Genomic DNA, 10,142 nt, shown 5'->3' on the forward strand with positions numbered 1-10,142 from the left:
CTTTGCTTACAAAGCTTCTTCTATGAGGAAGCCAAAAAAATAAATACTAATAATTATACATTAAATAAAATAAATTAAAGCTTCCTCATATACATTAAATTTATACATTAAATAAAATAAGCTTCCTGTAATAATGAGGAAGCAATGTGCAAGTTTGTAATTTGCACCCTTTTTTTCTCTTTTTCTGTCTTACTTTATATTAAATAAAATTTTAAACACATATATACATTGCATGTACATATACACGCATGCATAAATTATGAGAAACATTAATTTGTTAAATTGTAAGGCAAATATATTTTTATGCATTATTTCTTGCATATTCTTCAAGTTTCATGTAATTATACGTATCTAACGTGCATATAACGTACTATATATATATTGAAGAAAGTAGTTGGAAGGGGAAATTGTTTAAATTACATTAATAAATATATCTTTCATAATAATAAGCTAGAAATTTTCAAGTATAATAAATACTTATAAGATATGTTTTTATGTTAAAGTGTTCTAAAGATTTTTCGATTTTCTCATATTTTGTACAAACATTTAGGTATCCTCTCCAGAATGCTAGAATGCTTCTTTCAAATATCAAGAATTCACGTGGTTGAAGGTTTTGAATGTTCAAGAAAATGTGATGCACTCTCTACAATCCATCAATTCACACATATACATATATTTGAAATTCAATATGATGAATTATGCATATGAATATGCAGAATGATTTGTGACACTATATGTAACACCAGATGCAATTTACATTATAATAAAATATATAGTCGAATTAATGTTTTCTGTGTGCTTTTATTCATTATTCGTATTAGAAGAATATTTTACACATACTTAATTTACTAATAACTTTTTATGCATGTTAATCAATGTAATCAGATACATATAAAAAAATATGTTATATATTATGAAAACGTTGAATATAAATATTTATTATTACAAAATTAATAAAAATTAATAGAAACTATAAACCTATTACATTATAACTTGAAAAATACAGAAGTATTTGCAATAATAGACACCAATCTGAAATATTAGGCAGGAGGAGAAACCGAGTTATAGTTAATTGTAGCTGCAATGTTATAAGAAAAAAAATCAAATAAATAGCGTTACAACTTGTCAGTACAAAACAGAATCTTTTATCACATCTGAAATAAGTAAGAGATACAATCATAATAAAAAAATTTTTTAAATCACAAAATATAAGAGTTTTAATTATACGTGTTGTCATTAAAACACAATATACATATATACAAATTAAATACTTGATGCCTTAACATAAATAGAATGAAGAGAATGTTATAGCTAGCTTTTATTTAAAATTAAAGATAAAATAATTAGTGAGCAAATAATTTGAGAATTACTCATCGCATGAGTAATTGATGCTAATTTATAAAGCTTGAACTCTCTACAAAATTCGAACGAATCTCGGCCAGACCATGGTTCATGGCCCATGATCATTACTGTTCAGTATGCACGAGCAAAGTTCATGCATTAGATGAATTCTGCAGCGTGATACAGAATTTTTCCGCAGAGTGATATCCAGTTACCCACGCATGTATAATTCAACATTTTTTAAAAAAAGGTAAAAAAAGGCGCCAAGTACACGTATAGTAGTGTATATGTTGTTACCTAAAAAAAAAAGAAAGTGGTAGTATTATACCTCGAAAAAACCTAAGTAACAAGTGGTAGATCTTTATATCTCAAAAAATCTCGAAAAAATCTAAGCAGTAGTATCTTTATTTCCGAAAAATTATAACCCAAGTGATACACGTCACAAAATTATGTTACCTTATCAAAAAGAAGAGTCGCGCTTCAAGTGATCTATTACAATTACAAAAAAGATATGATATCTCTTTAAGTTAGAGCGCCAATTACAGAGAGAACATGTATATTGCCTCAAAAAGTAATTGTTGCACTACATTGAAAAATCTTTACATTGTGTCAATTAGAAAAGAATGTATAATAACAATTTTATAAGATTAAAAAATTTTATTTAAACTTAACAAGGGAATACAAGATATTTAAATACAAAGTTATTTACATGTGTATTTTTTAATGGCCACAAAGAATTACAGAAGTAACAGTACAAAATAAAAATATTTTATTAAAATACATAAATTTTTCTTGTAAAAAAACTTGGCGCTGCTAGACCTTTTAAATAAATAAAAACAACAATAAATAAAAATAATTCAGAGAAGAATACAATGGGAGTAATATTAAATGATTATCAGCGTGGATGTGGGAGTGAGTGATATGGGTGTGCGTGACTACGCGGACGGCGGATAATGCGGCTTATAATTAAGTATAGAATAAGTTTATTTATTTATTTAAAATTTCGAGGTCTAGCAGCGCCAAGTTTTTTTACAAGAAAAATTTATGTATTTTAATAAAATATTTTTATTTTGTACTGTTACTTCTGTAATTCTTTGTGGCCATTAAAAAATACACATGTAAATAACTTTGTATTTAAATATCTTGTATTCCCTTGTTAAATTTAAATAAAATTTTTTAATCTTATAAAATTGTTATTATACATTCTTTTCTAATTGACACAATGTAAAGATTTTTCAATGTAGTGCAACAATTATTTTTTGAGGCAATATACATGTTCTCTCTGTAATTGGCGCTCTAACTTAAAAAGATATCATATCTTTTTTGTAATTGTAATAGATCACTTGAAGCGCGACTCTTCTTTTTGATAAGGTAACGTAATTTTGTGACGTATATCACTTGGGTTATAATTTTTCGGAAATAAAGATACTACTGCTTAGATTTTTTCGAGATTTTTCGAGATATAAAGATCTACCACTTGTTACTTAGGTTTTTTCGAGGTATAATACTACCACTTTCTTTTTTTTTAGGTAACAACATATACACTACTATACGTGTACTTGGCGCCTTTTTTTACCTTCTTTTAAAAAGGTAATTTTGTACGGATATCACGCCTTTTTGTAGTGTTACGCAACTTAATCTTATAAACAATATATCTTATAATTTCATTAACCGTATATAATACAAGGTATGAAGCTAAAAGTGTTACGGACTATTATTTCTAAAGAAAACAACAATTTAATATTTTGCTCAATTTTTTAAAAATAATAATCTGTAACCCTTTTAGTTGTACACCTTGTATATAGTTTTCAATTTCAACATAAAACATAATCGCAATAAAGCATGATTAATGTTAATAAGTCGTTAACTGTAAAATTCTTTATTTATTTTTATTTGCGTGTCTTACTGAATGTTGTTCGCAACTGTATATGTACCGATATCTTCAGGTATCGATATTTTTGATAATTATTTTTACGTCAGACATAATTTTAATTCATCCAATTTTTATTATGTCTAAACATAATTTTTGTCCAATTTTTATTATGTCTAGACATAATTTTAATTCAGCGATTTTTATTATGTCATGACATAATTTTAATTCTGCCGCTAGGGAAATTTTAAGTCGATTTTTATGAATCAAGCTTGAATTCAATGTTTAGGTGTCCCAGGTTGCCGATGACGAGGTCCACATAGCGCGCTCTATAGTTTTCGGTGTCCAGGTGTATTAATACCTTGAATTTGATGGCCACGTGTTCCAAGTTGCCGATGACGAGGTCCACATAGTGCGCTTCGTAGTTTTCGGTGTCTACATGTATTAATACCTCGAATTCGATATCTACGTGTCCTACATTGACTACGTTCAGCCGATACTTTGCTAGCCTAGCAATCGTGAGCAGTCGCTCGTTTTCGCTCGTTTCCTCTTTTTTGACTTACTGGATTAAAAAGAGAAGAAACGAGCAAAAACGAGCAACTGCTCACGATTGCTAGGCTAGCGGAGTATCGGCTGAACGCACCCATTCAGATTTAAAGTTATTAATACACCTAGACACCAAAAACGATGAAACGCATTATGTGGACCTCGTCATCAGCAACCTGGGACACCTAGACATCAATTTCAAGGTATTAATACACGTAGACACCGAAAACTACGGAGCGCAATATGTGGACTTTGTCATCGGCAACCTGGGACACCTAAACATTGAATTCAACATATTATTACACTTGGACACCGAAAACTACGAAGCGCACTATGTGGACCTCGTCATCGGCAACCTGGGACACGTAGACATCAAATTCAACGTATGATTACACCTGGACACCGGAAACTATGAAGCGCACTATCTGGATCCCGTCATCGGCAACCTGGGATACGTGGACATCGAATTCAAAATATTAATACACGTAGACACCGAAAACTACGGAGCGCACTATGTGGATCTTGTCATCGGCAACCTGGGACACCTAGACATCGAATTCAACGTACAATTACACCTGGACACCGAAAACTATGAAGCGCACTATCTGGATCTCGTCATCGGCAACCTGGGACGCGTGAACATCAAATTCGAGGTATTATTACACCTAGACACCGAAAACTACGGAGCGCGATATCTGGACCTCGTCATCGGCAACCTGGGACACGTGGACACCGAAAACTACGGAGCGCGATATCTGGACCTCGTCATCGGCAACCTGGGACACGTGGACACCGAAAACTACGGAGCGCACTATGTGGACCTTGTCATCGGCAACCTGAGACACGTGGACATCGAATTCAAGATATTAATACACGTAGACACAAAAAACTACGGAGCGCACTGTGTGGACCACGTCATCGGCAACCTGGGACACGTAGACATCGCATTCAACGTATTATTACACCTGGACACCGAAAACTACGAAGCGCACTGTGTGGACCTCGTCATCGGCAACCTGGGACACGTGGACATCGAATTCAAGGTATTAATACACGTAGACACCGAAAACTACGGAGCGCACTATGTGGACCTCGTCATCGGCAACCCTGGGACACCTAGACATCGAATTCAATGTACGATTACACCTGGACACCGAAAACTATGAAGCGCACTATCTGGATCTTGTCATCGGCAACCTGGGACACGTGAACATTGAATTCAAGGTATTAATACACGTAGACACCGAAAACTACGGAGCGCACTATGTGGACCTTGTCATCGGCAACCTGGGACACCTAGACATCGCATTCAACGTACGATTACACTTGGACATCGAAAACTATGAAGCGCTTTATCTGGATCCCGTCATCGGCAACCTGGGACACGTGGACATCGAATTCAAGATATTAATACACGTAGACACCAAAAACTACGGAGCGCACTATGTGGACCTCGTCATCGGCAACCTGGGACACGTAGACATCGCATTCAACGTATTATTACACCTGGACACCGAAAACTACGGAGCGCACTATGTGGACCTTGTCATCGGCAACCTGGGACACCTAGACATCGCATTCAACGTACGATTACACCTGGACATCGAAAACTATGAAGCGCATTATCTGGATCCCGTCATCGGCAACCTGGGACACGTGGACATCGAATTCAAGATATTAATACACGTAGACACCAAAAACTACGGAGCGCACTATGTGGACCTCGTCATCGGCAACCTGGGACACGTAGACATCGCATTCAACGTATTATTACACCTGGACACCGAAAACTACAAAGCGCACTGTGTGGACCTCGTCATCGGCAACCTGGGACACGTGGACATCGAATTCAACGTATTATTACACCTGGACACCGAAAACTACGAAGCGCACTGTGTGGACCTCGTCATCGGCAACCTGGGACACGTGGACATCGAATTCAAGGTATTAATACACGTAGACACCGAAAACTACGGAGCGCACTATGTGGACCTCGTCATCGGCAACATGGGACACCTAGACATCGAATTCAACGTACGATTACACCTGGACACCGAAAACTACGAAGCGCACTGTGTGGACCTCGTCATCGGCAACCTGGGACACGTGGACATCGAATTCAACGTATTATTACACCTGGACACCGAAAACTACGAAGCGCACTGTGTGGACCTCGTCATCGGCAACCTGGGACACGAGGACATCGAATTCAAAGTATTAATACACGTAGACACCGAAAACTACGGAGCGCACTATGTGGACCTCGTCATCGGCAACCTGGGACACCTAGACATCGAATTCAACGTACGATTACCCCTGGACACCGAAAACTATGAAGCGCACTATCTGGATCTTGTCATCGGCAACCTGGGACACGTGAACATTGAATTCAAGGTATTAATACACGTAGACACCGAAAACTACGGAGCGCACTATGTGGACCTCGTCATCGGCAACCTGGGACACGTAGACATCGCATTCAACGTATTATTACACCTGGACACCGAAAACTACAAAGCGCACTGTGTGGACCTCGTCATCGGCAACCTGGGACACGTGGACATCGAATTCAACGTATTATTACACCTGGACACCGAAAACTACGAAACGCACTGTGTGGACCTCGTCATCGGCAACCTGGGACACGTGGACATCGAATTCAAGGTATTAATACACGTAGACACCGAAAACTACGGAGCGCACTATGTGGACCTCGTCATCGGCAACCTGGGACACCTAGACATCGAATTCAACGTACGATTACACCTGGACACCGAAAACTACGAAGCGCACTGTGTGGACCTCGTCATCGGCAACCTGGGACACGTGGACATCGAATTCAACGTATTATTACACCTGGACACCGAAAACTACGAAGCGCACTGTGTGGACCTCGTCATCGGCAACCTGGGACACGAGGACATCGAATTCAAAGTATTAATACACGTAGACACCGAAAACTACGGAGCGCACTATGTGGACCTCGTCATCGGCAACCTGGGACACCTAGACATCGAATTCAACGTACGATTACCCCTGGACACCGAAAACTATGAAGCGCACTATCTGGATCTTGTCATCGGCAACCTGGGACACGTGAACATTGAATTCAAGGTATTAATACACGTAGACACCGAAAACTACGGAGCGCACTATGTGGACCTTGTCATTGGCAACCTGGGACACCTAGACATCGCATTCAACGTACGATTACATCTGGACACCGAAAACTATGAAGCGCATTATCTGGATCCCGTCATCGGCAACCTGGGACACGTGGACATCGAATTCAAGATATTAATACACGTAGACACCAAAAACTACGGAGCGCACTATGTGGACCTCGTCATCGGCAACCTGGGACACGTAGACATCGAATTCAACGTATTATTACACCTGGACACCGAAAACTATAAAGCGCACTATCTGGACCTTGTCATCGGCAACCTGGGATACATAGACATCAAATTCAAGCTTGATTCATAAGAATCGACTTAAAAATTTCCTAGCGGCACTTTCTGCCAAGCATAGAGAACCTACTTTTCCGTTGACTCAATATTTATTATATTGTATATACCTAATTTTTACTTAAATAGAAATCTTCCTCCTGACCGATAAGTTTATCGACCTAATTTTGAAATACGCGCGCGATATCGAAACTGGCGATACCTGCGCCGCCAGCGTCGAAAAAGTGAAAGGGACGTTTCTCTGATAATCATAATAATATTGAATGAGAGCGTTAGGAGGAGGAGTATCTTAAAAATAAATTTTCACATTTGGACTTTGCGTCGCAATATCTCCGCTCGTAAGGCACGTAGCGGAATATTATGAGAGAAACCCCCCCCTAATTGGACCCCAAGCTATCGATCAAGCCTACTTAGAACTTGATCCGTTCACTCGTTATCGAGATCTCAACATCTCGGGTACTCGCAACCCGTCGCGTCGCGTAAAAGAGTCACGGTCGGTCTCGCTCCGCGTGTACTTGGCGCGAGACACTACCGTGTCTCTTGATCTTCTTTATTTATACTGCATAATTTATATCGCATAATATTAATATATGTATCCTTTAATATATATAACATATTATATACACAAAATACACACACATATACATATATGTTAATGTATAGTGCATGCCAAAAGTTCTGGAACGGCCAATTATCTCAGAAAGTATTAGTTTCTTAAAAAAATGTTTTAAAGAAAAATGTTTGGGTTTAAAAAATCTATTAGCTGGTGATATTTATTTGAGCTTTGGATGCTCTTGAAAGGCTCTGTCGAGCTCAATATAAAAATTTTAAATCAAAACCCATATTTTTTATTGCAATAGGAGGGTATCGGCCAATAACGAGCAAAGACAAATTAGTTATAATTGTCGATTTTTCAAATGTATTGTCAACAATGTTGAAGGGACGTTTCGACACACCGTGCCTTCTTCAGCCTCATGATATACATTAAAATATATACGCTTCAAACTATTTTTACAATCAAAAATTACCTTAGATATTATGACGTCGCACGAAATTTACATCTACGTATGGATTTAATAAGTGGGTCTCTAAGCTGTTGATAGCCTGAGTTATCTTGGTGCGCATTAGTTTGGAGATCTTCATTTTAAATCGAACAGGATCCATGATTTTTTCCTCAGTGGACAATGGGGATCAATCGTGTCAGTCAGCGAAGCCAGTTCGTCACAATAGGAGTCAAATATATAAAATTCGAACGCGTGTGGACTGTAATGTAATGAAGTGAATTATGTTGTTTGTCAAAAAGTAAAATAGTAATAAAAGTTAACAATTCTACATACTAATTTGTGGAAACACCGAGAGCTATTTTTAAGTACCGTACTAATTCGAATCCTCCGTGCGACTGGGTAACAAGTAACAAACGTCGTGACACAGTCAACCAACCATAACTATCGGTCTATACGCAACTAAGTCCCTATGAATTGTTACTAAGTTCGCTTAAGATACTAAAATATGACCCATCAAGTAATTCAGTATATTTGTTCGAATTAATGCCGTTTTTTTGTTCTTTTATGTGAATCATTTCGGAAATCAGCCGTTTATGATAATTTGTCTCAAAATCCAATATTACAGGATTGTTCCAATTGAAACTATGGTTGAGATTTTGCATATGTTCCGTTATGACCGTTTTAATGTCATGTATCGTTTTAACGTTAAATCTGTATCTTGTCTTTTCGGTGAAAACGCTTCCATACTATTGAAACAATGGATCGACACGAATTATAGAGTTATAAGATCTTTATCCAAATTACAATTCTTAAAATTGTGTAAACATAATGGTTTAATACCATCACACTTAGATTGCAACTACGTAAACAATATTAACTTGTTTCATGTAAGATCGAAGAACAAAGTGGAGAGTTCATTACATAAGTTAAAATATAACATTTTAAATATTGAGATTTTCGATTTACACAGAACAGTAGATTACTTACATAAAAAGATTGGCTTCCTTTCCAACAAATTATCCAACATATTACCAGTATACATATGGAATGACATTCAGACGCATTATAATATTCCTTTATTAAACCTGCAAAGTAGATTAGAGATGTCTAGCAACAAAAAATTTAATTGGCTAGCTCATAAAAGTAAACTAAATCAAATTAAATCATCGAAAGCAATAACAATGTTTTCGATCATTAACAAAAGCAACCCTAACGAAGTACAATACACACGTAACAAACCTCCCAACAATCCACTTTACACTGTAATTAAAACTTTCATCTAACCAGAAGATTTCATAGATGAAACTATTGACCCTTTGAAAAAAACCAATGACAAATGGTTTGTCAATCTCTCTAACATGGTCATCCCTCAGGATGTTACTGATTTGTTGCAGTTGGGAAGCAATTTTTGCCTCCCGAACAGTTTAAACAGAAAGAAGAATATACACGAGTTTATTAAAAATATAGAAGGGAATACTAAACGCCTAAACATTAGCAACCTCTCTCGAATTAGAAATGCAGTTATCCCACAATTACATAATTACCTATATTCTAAACCCACTATCAATAATATCAACACGAAGCTTCTTACTAGCTATAAAATTACCCAGAGGTTTTGTAAAAACAATCCTAATATAATCTTTACACGGGCAGATAAAGGTAATATCACTGTTGCGATGAATAGAGTTGAATACATTCAAAAAACAGAAAAGATGTTAAAAGATGATAATACTTATACAGTTATAAATAAGAACCCTGCAAAACAAATTGAAAACAAATGTAACAATTTACTCAAATTATGGTTCAACAAAAACTACATTTCGAAACAGAGTTATTTCATAATGCATTCCAGCGACGCATTATTACCCAAAGCGTATGCCCTTCCAAAAATCCACAAGCCAAATAATCCTGTTC

This window comes from Temnothorax americanus, unplaced genomic scaffold (genome assembly GCF_048541705.1).
Source record: "Temnothorax americanus isolate GAGA-0224 unplaced genomic scaffold, ASM4854170v1 Scaffold48, whole genome shotgun sequence".
NCBI lineage: Eukaryota > Metazoa > Arthropoda > Insecta > Hymenoptera > Formicidae > Temnothorax > Temnothorax americanus.